The sequence below is a fragment of the Trachinotus anak genome, unplaced genomic scaffold (assembly GCF_046630095.1).
Source record: "Trachinotus anak isolate AG129_WGS33_773 ecotype Australia unplaced genomic scaffold, CSIRO_AGI_Tana_v1 ptg000031l, whole genome shotgun sequence".
Lineage (NCBI taxonomy): Eukaryota > Metazoa > Chordata > Actinopteri > Carangiformes > Carangidae > Trachinotus > Trachinotus anak.
Window position 1 is genome coordinate 1,633,338 of NW_027273882.1, and position 17,977 is coordinate 1,651,314.

At 39.9% G+C, this 17,977-nt stretch overlaps 1 protein-coding gene across 1 annotated transcript in view; it reads left to right on the forward strand.

Moving 5' to 3' along the window:
- extl3 (exostosin-like glycosyltransferase 3) overlaps nt 1-17,977 on the forward strand; it is a 28,582-nt gene that overhangs the window by 1,152 nt on the left and 9,453 nt on the right. The gene's annotated exons all lie outside the window — the stretch shown is intronic.

Consider the following 17,977-nt stretch of genomic DNA (forward strand, 5'->3'; position numbering starts at 1 on the left):
AGGGTTCTCTCAAAATTAATAAAACATTTGAAATCTTGTTTTGTTACCCATGTACTGTATCTTTACCACTGCTGGTATGACCTTATACCTGAGACAGTATTTCTCTTTTGGTCTGAATTCTCTGTAATGTAGTTTAAAATGTGATGTGTCTCTTTTTTGTAACTTAACTCACCATTGTTCAGTTCCTATTCTATTTATTTAAATCAGGCTAGACATAATTTTCAAAGCACAAATTTTAGAATAATACAATGCCCTTCAAACACAATGCACACAAACTAGAGCCTTGAAAATGAACAGAAAAATTGATTGAACACCTCTCTAAAACTGTTTAACCAACATCTGACTATTGTAATCTACTTTTATTGCAGGACTGTTGTATTAGACTACATTAGTTTATTCTAATTGTACCTAATAATATGGCAGCTCAGTACAGGTGTTGTGTAATTTGCATTGTGGTAATCAAACAATTACTGATGGAACAGAGGAGTTGAGTGCAGTCCTCTTAAGGCAGTCTCCTCCACACTGCGTATGAGTGCGGTATGCAAGCCCCTTGCAATTTGGGGAACATACCCAAGTAGCCACTATTACGACGATGCTCAGCATGTTTGTGGGAACACCGAGGTTTCTGCCAGGATCATTGCTTTGAAAACATGTTTCAGTAACAAGTAAATCAGTTTTCTTTCTTCTTCTTGCTGAGCCCAGAGTCGATCACTAAATAGCAACCTTACCAGAGTTGTTGGCCCAGAGGTGTGTGGTCAATTTATTCATGGCTGTAAGGGATTGTGTGCATTATCACAGCATGCCTTAGTGCATTTTTACTTGACAGGAGGAAAGTTTTGTCAAAGCAGTCAACAAATCATAGTTAATGAGATGAAGATATGATTTCACAATTTGATTACACATTGTATTTTATGCCTTTCAAAGTCTGAAACTTAGTGGGAAAACAAAGTTGCTGAGCACGTACATATGCAGCGTCCTGAATCTGATGATGCAGAGAAAACTTTAAAAAAAAAAAAGGGTATTGGTTGTGTGCAATTTACCTGATGTACAGAGGCAGCAAAAGTTAAAGCGTTCAGATTTCACATTGGTGTCTGGATGGTATGCTCTTTCCTCACTTCCAAACCACTGTTCAAATGTTCTCTTAAGTTAAACTCTCTGGTATATTTTCATGAATGATTAGATTTCAGAGTCTTTGTGTGAGATGTTGAGGACTGGGCAGCAGTTACCCATTACAAAGGTGTGGATTGTAGTTTTTGTAGGTCAGTTGTCTCTCATCCAGCCATTGCTAGGGTCAGTGAATATATCACAGCAGATGCAAGCCCTGTTTACAGATTGGTGTTTTTGTTCAGAGGCATTCATCTATCTCTGATGTTTATTTTCTGCACTGAGATATAAACAACAGCAGTGTGTTATTTCAGTATTTGTAAACTGAGGACTAAACAAAAGAGGCTGTTTTTAAAATGATGATCAAACACAGACTCTTTCAGAATAAATGTCAGTGTAAGTCTGTCTGGAAGCAGTTGTTTGCTCTGTTACGGTCAGACTGATCCACAGCATGCATTGATATGAGCTGTACGGGGCAGCATGTATTCCACTGTGGACGAGGATATTGATCTTTTTTCTCACAGGGGTGAGACTGCCACACTTTGAATGATTTTTTTTCTTCTCGTGGTCACACAGTAATCCACAACTGCCACAATACAGAATAATTGCAAAATCAGCCTTTCAATATATTGCCCTATGCTGCAGTTATCTGAATTTCCATTGTGCAGAGGTCATTTTAGCGGCATAATTAGTAATGTTCGATCAGCGTAGAATATTTTTTGACCGGATACAGATGTTATAAGTGGGAATGAAAAAAAAAAACCAAAGAAATCCCATGGAGCTGCCAGATGGCACATGTGGCTTTTTGAAATGTTTTTGCTTGGACATTACATACAAACAAGTGCTGTTCAGATTTTACTTTACCACACTATTTAACTTTTCCCTAATCATGTCGTCTTGCACAGCAAACCAAAATTATAACATGGCTGTATATTTGGTTATGTGTAATTTTATAAGTCACTATGGTAAACACGCGTCTAACAATTTAGTAACCTCAGTTTGTGCCTCGTATGTATTAGCTTACATTTGGGTCACAGGGGTAACTATTGCCAAGTTACGTTTCAAAAACCCAGAAGACCATTAGAAACTTACTGTTTTCAGAAGGTATTTCCAGAATCCCCAAAGACTTTTTCTGTCCACTGCATGAGAAAAAAAGGTTTTAATTCATTTCCCAAGTTGTGTCTCTCTTAGAGACAATTTCTATATAATGAAGCTATAAGGTATTAGCATTTCTACACCTGATTTGACATTGCTAATAAACCACGATTGGAGCAAACTTTGATTATTTGGTTTTGACCAATTAAATTTCAGCATTTTTTACAGTAGATTAATCACGTCTTGTCTAGTTTGCCAAAAATCATGAGAAAAAAGGGCTGGGAGTAAGAGAAATGTCAGGTTCACAGCTGAACATGAACATAACAAGATTTTTGATGCAGCTCGTGATTCTTCAAAATGACCACATCTAGTAATGTGCTACTGTGTTGTTAATTGTCTTCAGTTTTTGTGTGCTGGTCTGGCTCAAAACAACAACAGACCTTTAACCCAGCGGACATCCTGACATGTCATAGCAGGAGCAGTACAGGTGAAAGTAATAACATTAATCATTTCTGAATTTCATTTAGCTTTCCTAACTTCAGCCCCTTGATATTGTGCATGCTGAGTCATTGGCTCTGTTTACTGAGACACTTCAGTGCAGTCGAGCCTTTATTAATGTTATTAGTTACACCTGTGCCTTTCCTGCCATAACAGTCACAATGTTTCCTGTGACAAAGTCCTGTAATCTTCACAGGATGTGATGCACCGTGTGACGCAGTGTCACTAAAAGACTGCTTGGTCTAAGAGTGACCAAGAGTGCAGTCTCACAGAACACATGTCTTCATGGAAAAATCACACGTGTAACTAATAACACGAAAAATGGCTGCTTTCCATTTAGATGCACCAGTTCCTAAATCATGTCGTGTGAATTATATTAGAGCTGCAGCAAGTGAATGATAGACAAAGAAATGTAAGTCTTTTAATCACTGAACTCATTAGTCAAGAAAAAAAAGCTTTTGGCCAAATATGAAGATTTTATTATTGTTATAAATTTAACATTTTTGGGTTTTAGAATCTTGATTGAACAAAGTGAAATGTTTGCAAATGTGACCTTGGACTCTTAGAAACAAGGGTGGACATTTTGTTTTTTTAACTGTTTCCTAACATTTTATTGTCTAAACAAGCTTAGATGTCTTAACTGTATTACAGGGCTTTTTTATTACGTAACTATTGTACTTTGGGGTCACTTGGCAGCCAGGATGTGAATGAGCTGGTCAGAGACAGTCACGACACTGTAGTTCTCCAGCTGGTGTGTTTACAAAATACGTCTACCGATCACTTCCTTTGTCAGGGAGGTACCTGCTCCTTCCTGGCAGAATGAAAGACGGTTCAAAGACCTCTATTTTGAACCTCCTGGCTGACATGTGATGTGGTTGGGATGTGGTTTGACTTTGCAGCGTGCCACCCAGCTGCTACAAACAGTTAAAACCCAAAGAGATTCGATTTACTCTCATAGAAGACAAAGACAGTCATTGTGTATTCACAAATTACAAGCCAGGGCTAGTACTTTTTTTTTTGGCATTCATGCTTAAAAAACGACTTAAAATCGTTGCTGAATCTGTTGCTGTGAGTTGGCTGGTTGATTTATTGACCCATATATGCAGGTGTATATGCTGCTGTACCAGTATCAGAAGTGGAGTATGTATGGCAGCCCTGATTTGTGATTTCAGTCTGGTAAAAATCTGGTGAGAGAATTAGGCTGTGTTGTTGAACATTGAGGATTGGGCATTAATTGGCATGTCCTTGTGATGAGGGTGTGGATGAATCACTTGCGTTCTGTCCTGCTCTCCTCTGAGAAAGCACAGAGGTTTAGCCCTACTTGAACAGCTGAGTGTTCTCGGTATGGAGAAGTGAGCTCCTCTCCTCTAATGGACATCTGCTTTAAGAGGCAGGAAAAGTTAAGCTACATTAACCTAGGACAGCTTGTTCTGTGTGTTTATTGAAAAACAACAGGATGGTTTTTTTGCACTGGGCAAGATAGAAATAAATGGCATGAATAAAATTTCTGACAAGAACAGATGTAATGGCTCGTAGCTGTGTGAGAGGAGAAAAATGCTGGGGAAAGAGTGAGATGGCAGGACTAGTTTTACTTTTGGCAGAGTAAGCAAACAGCAGCTCCCCGTGCCATGCCTGCTAGTCAAGCAGTAGGATTTCTCAGCTAATTCATTTTCCGAGCAGCAATATATCCTTAAATAGAAGTACCATTTCCCCTCCTCCAGTGGACCTTAGTTAGTGTGTTTCACTGTCAAACTCAAGGTAAGTACTGTATGTGACTGAAGCAGTTAAAAATAAACCCTTTGTTGCGAGGCAAGGGTGAATATGTGATTGTCAGTCCTTTTTCTTTTTTCAAATCTCACAGAACATGTCTTGTGTAAAGAATGCAATCACTGTCACAATGAGGCCATCACTTTTGTTATCCTCCTAGTTTTCCTCTAGTTAGTAATGAGTTTGATCGATGCCCCCACACAATTCTGCCACTTGTTGTTATTGACATGCCGAGTTCAGGCCCTGTGCTTTTGTAGGACTGAATGGGCATTAACAGCATGACCTAATGTAGTGTGAATGCCTTATGTTGACACTCAGGTGCAATCTCTTTTGGGGTGGTACAGTGCAATAATTCTCCCATGTCAGGGGCTAATCACCCTGGCTCCCCTCCCACAATCCATCAGTGTCTGGAGGACTAGGCTTGCAGGGTTCTGGCAGCTGTTGTCGGGCTGAGTCAATCTGTTATGGTCTACACCAGCCTGTGCAGGAGGGGGAGAGGAAGAGCTCTCAGGAGGCCACAGCAAGTGGGGCTGCTGCCACTGCTGTGGCAAGATAACAAGAGGATTTATGTGTGAGGGGGGGGCAGGATTTCAGGGCTTGTGTGTTAATTTTTCTGTGTTACCCACTAACTGTTTCTTGTGTGAAATATTTGCTGGGGCAAGCCAGGTTTTACCATGTATGACTAAAGGAGCAAGGGTGAAATGATTAGTTGACAGACATAAAATTAATTGCCTTAATAATTGTTTCAACAATTGCTAAAGTCATTTATCAACTGAAAATGCGAAACATTGTGTTTGCAGCTTCTTCAGAATGAGGATTAGTTTTTATAAATTGAATATTTGTTTTTAGCTGTTGTTCAGACAAAGCAAAACATTTGAAGACATTAAAGGCACTGATTGAGACAGTAATCCATAGATTAATAAGGTAATTAAGATAATCATTAATTGTTGCCAATAATGATAGAAACAATACTGTTTAGTTCAAAATGTCAAAAATTGAAACTAATGTGGATGAAAATGCAAAGCCTTATGTCCCTAGATCATAATATCCGATCCCTTCTGAGTAAATTAGTGTAAAAAGTGTGAGATGCATGTTTTATTATTTTAACACAAAGCCATACTCAAAACTGTTCAAACAAAACGGCTTCATATCTACACAGGAAATGCCAGTGGTTTTTAAGATATCGCTGCTAACAGCATCAAAGTGATATATGTTTAAATTGGTCTTATTTAGGGAACCAGGACAGCACTCAGTGGACTTTAGAGTGTTAGCCAGACATTTTTCTATTTTCTGTGATCATCATGGCTTACAAACTAGTCCTATTTATGGATTTAGCCAAAAATGTTGATATTGCAGGGCTGGCACAGAGTGGTGTTGATGCTGAGAGAGGGAATTGGCAGAGACCTCACAATTAGACTCAGTCGTCAAAAGCAAATATTTGCAGTCATACTTCCATTTGCAGACTGTTCAGAGTTCACGTCTGTTCACAACTTTTTGAGGGTGAATAGAGGGCAAAGTCGTAGTAACTTTACTTTTTGTCACTTCCTGTGACATTTGCAGATGAAATACCACACTTAGAAAATGGACAAAATTAGAAATGTGCTTTGCTACCAACAGAAATGCCAGCCGTACAATGCCAGTTAATTGTTGCATCTAAGATATGACTAAGCCTCCCGCCTCTAGCCGGGGCTCCAGTCCCCCTCTCTCCACACTAACGCCTGGATTTTGTAAACAAGTAAGGAGGAAAGTGGGAAAATAAGCTTGTGGGCTGTGTCAGAATAAACTGGCCTATAACCACTTGAATGGAGCAATGTGTAGCCACATTCAGCAGAGGCATGTGGACGTTACGCCACAAGGAAAGAAGGCTGCTGTGCTAGCCCTGCTAACATTAGCCATACTTGTCATTGTTAAACTGCAGACACTGTGATCCAACTTGGACTGAAATGTCACAGAGCTCATCGCTGAGCATTTTTTTTTAGACTAGTCTAAATTCAAATTTCCATTTAAGCGACATTAGGAACATCAAAACTAGGTGAGGCACTTTGAGTAGTCACAGCAGGAAAAGCAAAACATTAATGAATGCTCTTTTCATATAGGTGTATCAGTAAGCCAGTATGCAAAATACCAGGGCCTTGACACATAAGTGCAACAAATCTGTGTTTGACAAGTGAGAATAACTGTCACATTTGTTCAATATGACGTCATTTCATTCATGAGGAATCCAAAATAGTAATAGCTGTTGTCATCAAACATTTCACAATTGATCTCTCACATGCAGATAGTAATGTGTCACCAAATGGGGATCCCCAGGATAAAGTTGCTGAGGCCAGAGGCCAAATGCTAAAATTCATAGTTGAGGGCCCATGACAATTCGTGGAGCTCTGCGTGTACTGAGACAGCTCAGAAGTGAAAATAGATTTAAGTTGGTCCTATTCCTCATGTTGCTCTTCCTTCCTCCCTGCACAAACCTCATTCAGTAAGATTTTTTCTAGGGAAGAATGCAGCAACATATGATGCAATTAACTAGTTTATTTTTGGCAAAAATCCCACTGTGTGTTTTTAGTCTAAGAAGTTACAATATTCAACAAATTAGAGGAAAATGGCAACAAAGATATATTTTATCAGTTATGGAAACACTGGGCTCATCTCTGATGTGTACAGGAAGACTATAAATGTATCATGCTTCAGTTTATACTGTGGTTGCCACGTCTTTAATATCTCTGCTTGACCACAGTGGAACAGCTTTATGGCTCTTTATGATGTTTATATGGTATTTGGATCAATGTGGTGAAATACTTTGACTTTTAAGACATAGCTGGTTATTTTATCCGACAGCAGTGACTCAGTTGATTTTTCCTGATTACGATTTACCGATTTACCTTCACCTATGCAGTAAATAAATGTGCATAAAGATATTTAATTAGTGACAATAAATGCTCTCCCCTTAATCTCTAACCAAAAGAATTATTGCAAGTGTTGAAAAGGATCTTTAACATAATGCTTAATGCTTATTGGGTCACCTTCAAGGAATAAAGAATCAACTCAGAATCAGAAGATATGAAGGTTCAGTTGTTAAATCCATGTTTTTCCGCCTTCATACAGTCTTCTTAATGTGTACTTGTATAGAAAGTCAGGATTTGTCGGACAATGTGCCATGCTGCAAGCCACTCAACTATACTGTAGAAGTTGCTCTTTTGAGAGGAAGACAGAGGTTTCTTTTGACACACTCGAGCCTCTGCTGCAGTGAACTCGACATGCATTCAATCACTGAAGCAGCTTCCACTTTGGAATACAAAAAGACTTCTTTTTTCTGTCCTCATTCTTCTTCCTGACTTGGAAAAACTCGTAACACTGTAGCTGTTGAAGTTTTTGCAGTTGTGACGACTGGCTTCGCTTTGCTCCTGATACATCTTGATTATATCCCAGGCGACTAATTAAGGTTGGCCCTGAACTTCAAAAATATGACATTTCGGCTCGTGAAATGTCCTGAGCTCTTGATTAATGAGAACTATTTTAATTCAGCTCTGTAGCAGTGGCAATGCCTATTTGATATGCACCTGGCTGGAAAACGTCAGACAACCTTTCTTATTTGGCCTGAGATCAGAATTTAAATATCAAGCATTAAAGGCTAAACTGAAATCAATGTCTATGCTAAGATACCCCACTGAAGGAGGGAAAGACTATTGATCTGTGAGGGAAATCGGGACATCATTGCCTAATTTCTCCACACACAAACACAGATGTGACAGATGTTACAGTCATACAGTATTTAGAAGTTATTTACAAGGAATTACAAGTGATTTACGTGGAGAGATCAGTATAAGTATAAAGTATAAAAATATATATAGACAATACTACTGTGATGTGAGCCACAGAGCAGCCTTGTTTTTAGTTTCAGCTCTAGGTGATGATTTACTGGATCCTGCCAGGGTGAGCTGTGTATGACAGGCTTGCTTGTAGCCTCAGACTGTTCTGTCCCTTTTCATCTCAGCCTAAAGTAATTATGCAGACGCAAATGGTGAAATGAGTACCATGTGGCAGCCTATAATTAGATTTTTGGTAATGAATGGGTCAAATACCAGTTGCAGGCATTCAGGCACAAAAATTCCCTCTGAAGACGGGGCTAGACGATAAAATCGCGTGCGTCACGTGAGACGGGGACCTACTCTATTACAGGACATGGATGTGGAGCTTGTTTGAACTTTGTTTTCCAAAAATGTTGTTGGTGTTCAACATTTAAGAGACCTGCATATGAGATTACCAGAGCACTGGGGCTGTTGATAAATATATCATAGTGGATCTGATTTTACACAATGTTGGATGTCAGTCTGAAAAACCTGTAGATGAAGCTTTCTTCACACTGTTAGCTTGACTTGATTAATTGATCAGTTAATTGACAAAACATGTAAGCAAAAATGCCAAATATTTTTAAAAATTGAGATGTTTAACACTCTTATTGTCATACGTACTAGTAAGGTGAATATCTTTGGGTTTTGGACCGTGAAAATGAGACATTTGAACACATCACCTTGGGAGAATTATAACAAGCATTTTTCACATTAATTTTCTGATATTTAAGAGACAAAACCATTAACAGACTAATGGAAACAATGAGCACATTCATCTATGATAAAAAATAACATTGACTGCAACTAGGGATGTTGTGTACCAGAAATTTTGGTAGTCAGTACCCATACCAATGAAATTCCACAATATTTGATGCCAAATTCAATACCACAGGAAAAACAAACAGAAAACAACAGAGGCTGCTGCTGCACACACACACACACACACACACACACACACACACACACACACACACACACACACACACACACACAGTTATATAGTGAGTGTGCCAGCAGTAGTTTAAATTGACTAACCAGCTGACAGACATTAATGTGAAAATGTTCATTCACTCATGTTATGAGTCAAGTCCCCGAACAAGTCTGTACACAGAGAGGGCTGGTAAAGAGACTGACAGGCCCACTAAAACCTTTATGGATTTTTTGACCAATGCGTTGGGCCACTGGGATTTGTTCCATTATGCCTGATGGCTATTCTGACTGCGATCAGAATCATTATATCTAGGTTTCCAACCAAACCGCCGCAAATTCCCCGTTGCTTAGGCCCAGCAAGTCGACAGGCTTGGAAGACACTGGTGGAAACCCTCCCCCAGCTGCAACCCAAATGTAAACCCCAGCATCATTTCCATGTTTGTAGCCTCTGCAAAGAAACAAGACTAGACAAGTGTAGTTCAGCCAAGCCATAGTTTGGACCTTGCATTATGTGTTTGCAGATGATATTCTTTTTTTATTAAGTTTCAGGTAACAGCGCCTTTTTAAAGTTAGATTGCTGAATATTTTACAACTTTAAAATCATCTGTGACCACGTAGTCATATAGTTTCTTCTCTGATCATTAAACAGTATCAACCCCAACAGTGCTGATTAATCCAGGAAGCTCATCAGCGCCGACTTTGCAGACTAATCAAGAAAAGCTAGGCCAACTAATTTATTTGCAAACTGCGACACACACACGAGCAATATGTGCCTTTGCAGAAATCACAGAAGCTGGCAGTTAGCGACCACACATTAGATTACTGAAACCAAATGACAGCTTATATTCCATCTGTGCAGATGTGACTTCTCTTTTCAGTTCCTCCCTCCTCATCCTGTCAGACAATTTCTGCACTGATGAATGAAATGAAAACAGTGTGTACCACCACTCTTCACAGTCAGTTCAAGCTCTAGGGCCACATCAGCAGTCCCCAGGGAGATGATAGACAGTTTAGGAAATACTTTTCACACAGAAACTTTGGGAAGAGATTTAACTCTTCATGCACTATGTGAACCCATAGAGGTTGTAGATGAGCTCATTAGCTGTTCATCTCATAGATAAATAAAGTTTAAAAAGTTAAATGTAAATGTTAAATGTATCTACGATACCAGTGGAACCACAATTAAAGGAAAAGAGGGGAAAACAGCCCCAGATTTTCAACCAAGTCTGTCCTTTGTTTGCATGAGGAACAAAGTAACAATGCTAACTAACCATTTTTGGGAAACAGAAGGGTACACAATTAAATTTCTGCCTACTGTGGGGGTTTCTCGCCAAGAAAAACCAAGTAAAAAATTAGAAATGTCAAAGAATCCCTTTAGAGGTTTGCGGAAGTTGAAACTCATTAGAAAAATGTGTGAGCTGTTGTGTGTGTTGAAAAACAGGGGAGTCCTGTGTGTCTGTACGTCTGCACTGTCTCTAATTGGCTGTCACACTCTCAGTTCTCACCATCACAGCGAGAGTCTCTCCTCGCCTCACCCCTGCAGGGCACTGTACCCGTGCCACAGCAGTTTTACAGCGGAGGCTTCAGTGACAGATTAGCACTCACTGCAAAGCCAGTGCGATGCATTTTGTTTATCACTCTCACAGCCCTAACAAACACAGAGCCTCATCGCTGAAGACGTTCACAGATTGGTCGGCGGATACAGTCAAGTTGCCGGAGCGTTTTATAGATAGTCTTGAGAAATCTTTGCATACATTTTATATTGTTTTTACCTTGCAACGTCTCCTAAAGGACAAATGTGTGCAATCCCACAAGGGCATGAGCACCTCTTTTTTCCTTTTTTTTTTTTTTTTTTGCATTGCCCTCCTGTGTAATCTTTGCCATATTGTAGGAGCTTTGGAGGTTGGAAGGCGCCCAGGCCCATCTGTCATTATGCACTCATTCCTTCTCTCCCTCTTTTTCCCTGGTTATCTCTCTCTGTCTCTTTCTGTTTATCTACATGTCTCTCTGTCGGTGCTAAATGGTATTCAGCAAAGTTATAAACACACATCATCAGAAAACTCGTATGTGTGATGTTTGTTTCCAGACAACAGGGCAGTGAGGGGTGGGTTTTCTGCCTCCCTCCATTTGTCTCTCTCACTATTTAATGCATGCACTGAGAGATAAAGGTCAGCAACACGCTCGTAGATTTTGTTCTGAGTAGGAGGTGGTCCACACAGAGGGAGATCTTAATTGCTCCTGTGCCGGGTCATCACCACACAGATACTCCTGATGGTCATAATAGCTTCATTGTCAGCGTTATTAACATAATAAAAGTCAGACAGTAGAAAGCAGCACCCACTGGAAAGTTTTCAGTGCTGAGACAGGGTGTGGTTCTTACACTGTGATATTGTTATTATTTACATTATTAAAGCTAAATAAATGTGTCTGCCATTTGAGACGTTTCTCTGTTGTTGATAGCTAATGGGCCATAGTGAACATTGTTGCTAATTAGGTAATTAGTAATTGAGCGGCTCTGTTGGGTTTTTGTTCCAATGTGACTAAGTGTCTTGATTCCTCAGATATTTACATAATTGGATTAGATTAAGTTATTTTTTTCATGGATATTGTTTTTGGCTTGTCCGTCCGTCTGTACAGTCATCCGTCCATCCCATTCTCGTGGACACGATATCTCAGTGATGCCTTGACAGAACTTCTTCACATTCGGCACAAACATTCACTAAGACTCAAGGACAAACTGATTAGATTTTAGTGGTCAAAGGTCAAGATCGGTGTGATTTCACAAAATCATTTTTAGCCATTACCCAAGACTTCACACAGCAATTATGACAAAATTTCACACAAACGGTTCATATTTTATATGACTCTGGATAAACAGGGATGTAATCTGAAACTAGTCTGAGTCTCGGAGGCATACAACCATGAGGTGGAAATTCCAAAAATAGCTTTTGAATTGAACTTCCAGAAAATGTTTACACAATGTATAGTGATATTTGAATTGCAATTACATGTACCATGATAGAGAAGTTTATTCAGGTTGTCCATTAGTAAACCACATCATTGGACTCAGATTAGAGCAGCAACCAAGAGTTCTTTTCATTTTTGACTCATTTTATTAAACACTGAGAATGTCCACATGCACACTAGTATCCTGGTTTTGATGTTATTTGAGGTTTATGTGGAACTTGGGAAACCCAGTTGGTAAAATCCTTTATATCAGATTCTTATAGATTTCTGATTTATCTGTGTTTTCTGCACTGACTGAGTCACTCAGCAGTGGAAGATGAGCCCAGTGTAGTTCTCTGTCTTCTGGACTCTGTTGGATTAAACGCTCTGCTGGATTCAGCTCCTCTATCTGATCAGTAATGGAAGGCGAGAGCTGCAATTCAGTTTATTTCCTGCATCACTGGTGTCAGATATTCACTTTCATTTGAGCTTATTGTTCATCATTACACTGTTTACCATCCTAAATCTAACTAGTGCATAACTTTATTTAATGACACACCTGCACACATTGTAGACAGTGATCAGAAACTTGGTTGAGGTTGTTTAAAAGCTACAGTATCTTCTAGAACCTCAGAATCTGATCTTTGTCAGGGTCAATCTGTCCCACACACATACAAGCAAGATTTTCACTGCCACATTTGGGTCCCTCTTATGTCTGTCTTCAATGAATGAATTAATACCATGTCACCAATATTAGTACTATTAAACTAATAAAAAAATAAAATCAAAAAGAAAAAAATAGAAATTATTCAAAAGATAAAAAGGTTGAAATTCACATTTATTGAATTGAATTGAAAATTTGAATTCTTTAATTTGAAAAGTCTTCCATTTTCTGACTTTGCATGACCTTATTGAGTGTCACTCCACATCCCCGCTGGCATCTCTGTAATTTACCAGTGAAAAAGGTCCTTGAGAAGGTTCAGTCAGCCGTCTGGAGATGAGCTGTGATCCATGGCTGCAACAGCTGCTCCCCTCACACAGCCCTGTGTCTGTGCCTTCCCCTGCAGCTGCCTCCATTTTTTTTTTCGCCCATCACCTCCACAGGGAATGCCTTACCTCGATCTCCTCCATGAAATCACAATTAATTATGGGAAGAGTAGTCTCCAAGTACAATGATGAGTAATGCGTACAATGAGCCAAACCACTTTAAGGGGAGAAATTCATCAGGGAAACCTGGAGCCCCAGCAGGCTTGATGATTTTCTGAAGTGCAGCAGTATCACCTCCACAGGCCTGTGCTGCAGTAAACTACAGCTGTGAACATTTAGATTTATAGCACTCATGCTTCAGTTTACACTAGTATTTTATTCTTGAAGTTGCATCTTAGGGCTGCAACTACGATAATTTTTTATTAATGGTTTAGTCCATAAGATATCAGAAAAAATATGTGCAACTATTTTGAAAATTGATTAACTGTCAATCAATTTTCAAATGATAATTAAAATAATCATTAGTTGTAGCCATATAGTGTATATCGCCACACCAGTTAAGAAAATCCATAAGAAAAGGTTAAAAAAAAAACCAAGCAAATGATAAACACTCTCAGTGCAGTCAGCACCTACAGTAATGTAATACATGTCCAGGGTGTTCATTTATGGAGAGAGAAAAAACAGTAAGTTATTTTTCTTATTGATCTCACAGTTTTTATGATAAGTGGTCCCAGTCCTACAGAATATATTACCCTCTTAGTGCTGCAGTGAAGTGACAGTGTACAAACAGTCAGGTATTAATGTGAGAGACACTGCAACAGTGAAAGATGGAGTCCTTCCTTTGTCCTTGGATAGTTTCCTCTAAGACTATTGTGGTTTGGATATGTTAGCATGCTGACGTTAGCATTCAAGCTCTGCTTTGCCTAAATACAGCCTCACAAAGCTGGTAGCATCTCTGATCAGTGCTGCTGCCATTTAAAGACTGGTTGCATTTGGGGCCAGAACCCCAACCAGACTAACTGACTATGAGGACAGCTGTCTGACAAAATTACAGATTATTTATTTTAGTATTTATTTGTTCATTATTTATGTCCAGATTGATTTAGCAGTGAGTCATACATAAAGCAGTGGAAGAGAGCATTTGCAATACTGCGGAAAATCACTGTCGTTCTCTTCTTAAGAAGTTTTTTTTTTCCCTTAGACATTAAAAGAAAAATCAAAGATCTATCTTCTTAATATTTCAGTCCTTGCAGTCGCTACCTCTTGGAAACTTGCTACATGGGGCCTTATTAAAAATACAAGCTGTGTGATCTTTCTGTCGGCCTGAAATTCCTCACTTCGTCTCGCTACGTGTCAAAAGCTCTGTCAGATTTCTAGTAGACAGGCAGAAAAACGCCAAACAATCCTCATTCTCAATGCTGCTGCAGGATGTGCTATTTCTCAGAATTCAGCTTTCACTCACCCACAAGCCTCCAGTGCTGTCTTCCTCCACGTCCACACATGTGGTGGTACCTTTGAGTTAACCTGATTGCATTCAAGCAAAATCCAGTTGGTCCACTGGATGTCGATTCTGTCTTTGCTTCCTGTTCCCTCACAGAGGAATGTCAGGACTGTCTCTGAAAGCAAGGCCAGTGTGCAGAGCGACTGTTCAAACATTTATATAAGCACTTGCCCTCAAATGTCTGGGAACTTGGAAGCAGCAGCGTCCTCACTTCTCCATTCAGGCTCTTTGCTCAGCACCTGCTGCGGTTATTCTTTTGACTTCAGATGAAACTATTTTGCCCAGACCTGCTCAGTATTAATCACAGCATGATGCATGTCTGAGTGCCTGTAAACATTACTGTAAATCCTTTCACACTCGTCGACTTGGCTTAAGCTAAGAATTTGGTTTTGATTGACATTACAGTGAGCGTTCCAAATCTCTGTCCGGTGCACCTCATCAGTTTGTATTCCTCTAAATCAAATTAACACGCAGCTAGACTGTTGCAGTCTGCGTTATTCATAGGCCTGACCAGTAATTTGCTGACTAAGTCGTAGCTCGCTCAGTTCTCACCATGTGGAGCGAAAGGTTTTTTTATCTGGGTCATCAGCGCGGCGGCTGTGCTTCAGTTTCTCCTTTCCCCATGAGAAGACCGCACACCATTTCATTTGAGAGTGTTGTAAGATTTTACCCTCTGCAAAGGCGCTGGGTTGTATATTAGATTTGTATTGATTTTCAGTATGACTAATGGAATATTTATGGTTTAATATACAGAGATTAGTCATCTGTCAGCATCTGTGCAGAAGTATTTCAACAGACAAATTATATTACTGCAAAATATTGAGAATATGATACTTGGTCCCTGCAGCTACACAGTGACTGTTGCCCGGTGGCTTCAGGCTGTGCTGTATAAGGTGAACTCAAGGACGGGCGTGTCAGTATCTCTGTGTGAGTGCAAGTAACTGTTTCATCTGTGCTTCCTGCCTTGTATGGCTAAAGCTTACAAGTGAAAATGGCTACATCGGCAGCCCTTTATGTGCTTAACACCAAACCGCCTCGCAGCTCAACGGTAGGTAATGATGGTATTATCATTGATCCCCCGCGAAGTAAGTCCAGAGCGATCAATGCTTCCCTGTGTGTTTTCCATGCGGACAGATTAAGCTGACTGTAGCAGAGAGAAGACATTCTGCAGATTAGAAAGCTACAACTGAAGAGATTGAGATTTAGTTTCTATCTTGTGTGTGTGTGTGTGTGTGTGTGTGTGTGTGTGTGTGTGTGCCAAAAGCAGCCACAGGCAGAGCTTTAAACCAGCATGTTTTTGGCCCCAGATTAGGCCTAGCAACAGCGTTTGCCAACATCTGTCTGCCATTACCCCTGTGACACTGGCAGTCATGCAGCAATTAATCAGACTGTTGTGATAGTTGCCTCTCGTTCACTCTGCACCTCGGGCGCATCACTGAGCAGCAGGATGGAGGTCAGTGTTCAAAGGGTCGTAAGCCATGGGAGTTTTTAATATATGTGTTCCTTCCTAACTACACCAGAAACCACTGACCTGTAGTTACTTTGTAGCATCAGAGCGTCTCATTTAATAATAAACTGAGGTGCTCTATTTTTTCACTTGTCTGTGGCTGCACCTTTTGAAACCAGCAATATACTGTACATTCAGTTGTCTGGTTCATACTGACGCTCCAGTCTGTAATTGATACTAAAGCTGGCATTTGGAAAATTAAAATCAGCCACTGGTCAGCAGCTTGACAATGCTGTGGTCGTGTTACAAACAGAGAAGTATCCAGGTGGCCTCATGCTAAGTGCTGTTCAATTATACAGCTCTGTCTGACAAGGCGTAAATGTGACTGAAGATGGGAATCAGAAGGCAGCATGTTTCAAGTGCTGAAAATATGGTGCAGAATCTGTGACCTGACCTTCAAATCACATTTTCTGTCCTTATGTTGAACACTGGAGCTGAAATTAGGGCTGGAAAAAACTGATCTGAGTTATCAAAGGGAAAAAATTACACATTCTCAAATATGATGATTTGCTGTTTTGAGTTACAATTATATTTTTATATTTTACTTTCATAGACAAAGTAATTAATGGATTAATCAAGAAAATAGATGTGTGGCAAATCAAAAAACAGTTTATTTCGACAAACAAATTTGGCCTGATGGTATGAAAGGGTTAAGGTGCATTTAGACATGCAGCTATAAGGAGACTGGATATTGGCCATTTCAGTAAGGTGAACTCACATGCATGTCCTGTGATTGGCAACTTACCTTTCCTCATTCCTCTCCTTGACAGGCGTACACGCAAACGCCAGCTGTACTGCAATATGCTGCATTTCAGGAGAGTCAGGAATCTCTAAGTATAAGAAATGCCAGGCACATGGAGGCAGCATGGAGGAGAAATGGTTGCTTGACGCAGACGGAATAAAAGATGTTTTTTCTTCTTTTGCTGTGTTTGGTTTTAAGACGGTATCTGTCACCCCTGTGATCTGACGGAGCTGTAATGAAAACGTTACATCCACAGAGGTTTGAATTCAGTAGTAGCCCAGGGTATAATAATCCTTATCAAGAGGCGCTGTTATGTCGGCACATGGTAAACACCACCTGCATTCCTTTTCACCTCCGTTTTCTGTGATTGTGCCTCTCTGAATTGCACTCCTCTATCAAGGCTGGCTCTCAGTGTTGTGGGTTTAGTAATGCATTTGATAAGGGCTGTTTGGCACTTGGCCTATCGGTTAAGATCCTCAGGGCCTGTGCTGTGCTGTGATATAACATGAGCTCAGAATGCAGACTGCCTGCTGCTCGTGGAAAGAAACGATCTGTGCTGAAGTTTAGATTTTGATCATGATGTAGGAATATTTCTGAGACATCTACGCCCATTTAAGGGGAGTTCCTGTGACTTCCAGTGTTCCTATGGATTTTAGCCCAGAGCTATCTTTTCAAAACATCTGTAAACTGGAAAAGCAGCTCCTGAGGTCTTGAATTTTTTCTTACGTTCTTTGTATTCTCAAAACAGTACCTAACATAAGGTGAAAGTGAGCTGAAGAGGAGGAATTTGAGTTATTCTTGCATCGATCTGAAGATGAGACATAAGCCGCTGTAGTCTGAAAGCTCAACCTCCAGTGGCCTCAGAAACATCCTGCAAACTTGGAAATAAAACTGGCAAAGAGTAAAGTGTCTGCATCAGAAGGTGCAGCTGATTTCCTTTGTGTTTCCTTTAAGTCTTTTTTCTCCTCTGGACTAGTGAAGATAATTCTGCATCACTCTCTGAGATGGAGTGTTATCAGGGATGCTCAGTAATTTCAGTCAGTGATGAGGTC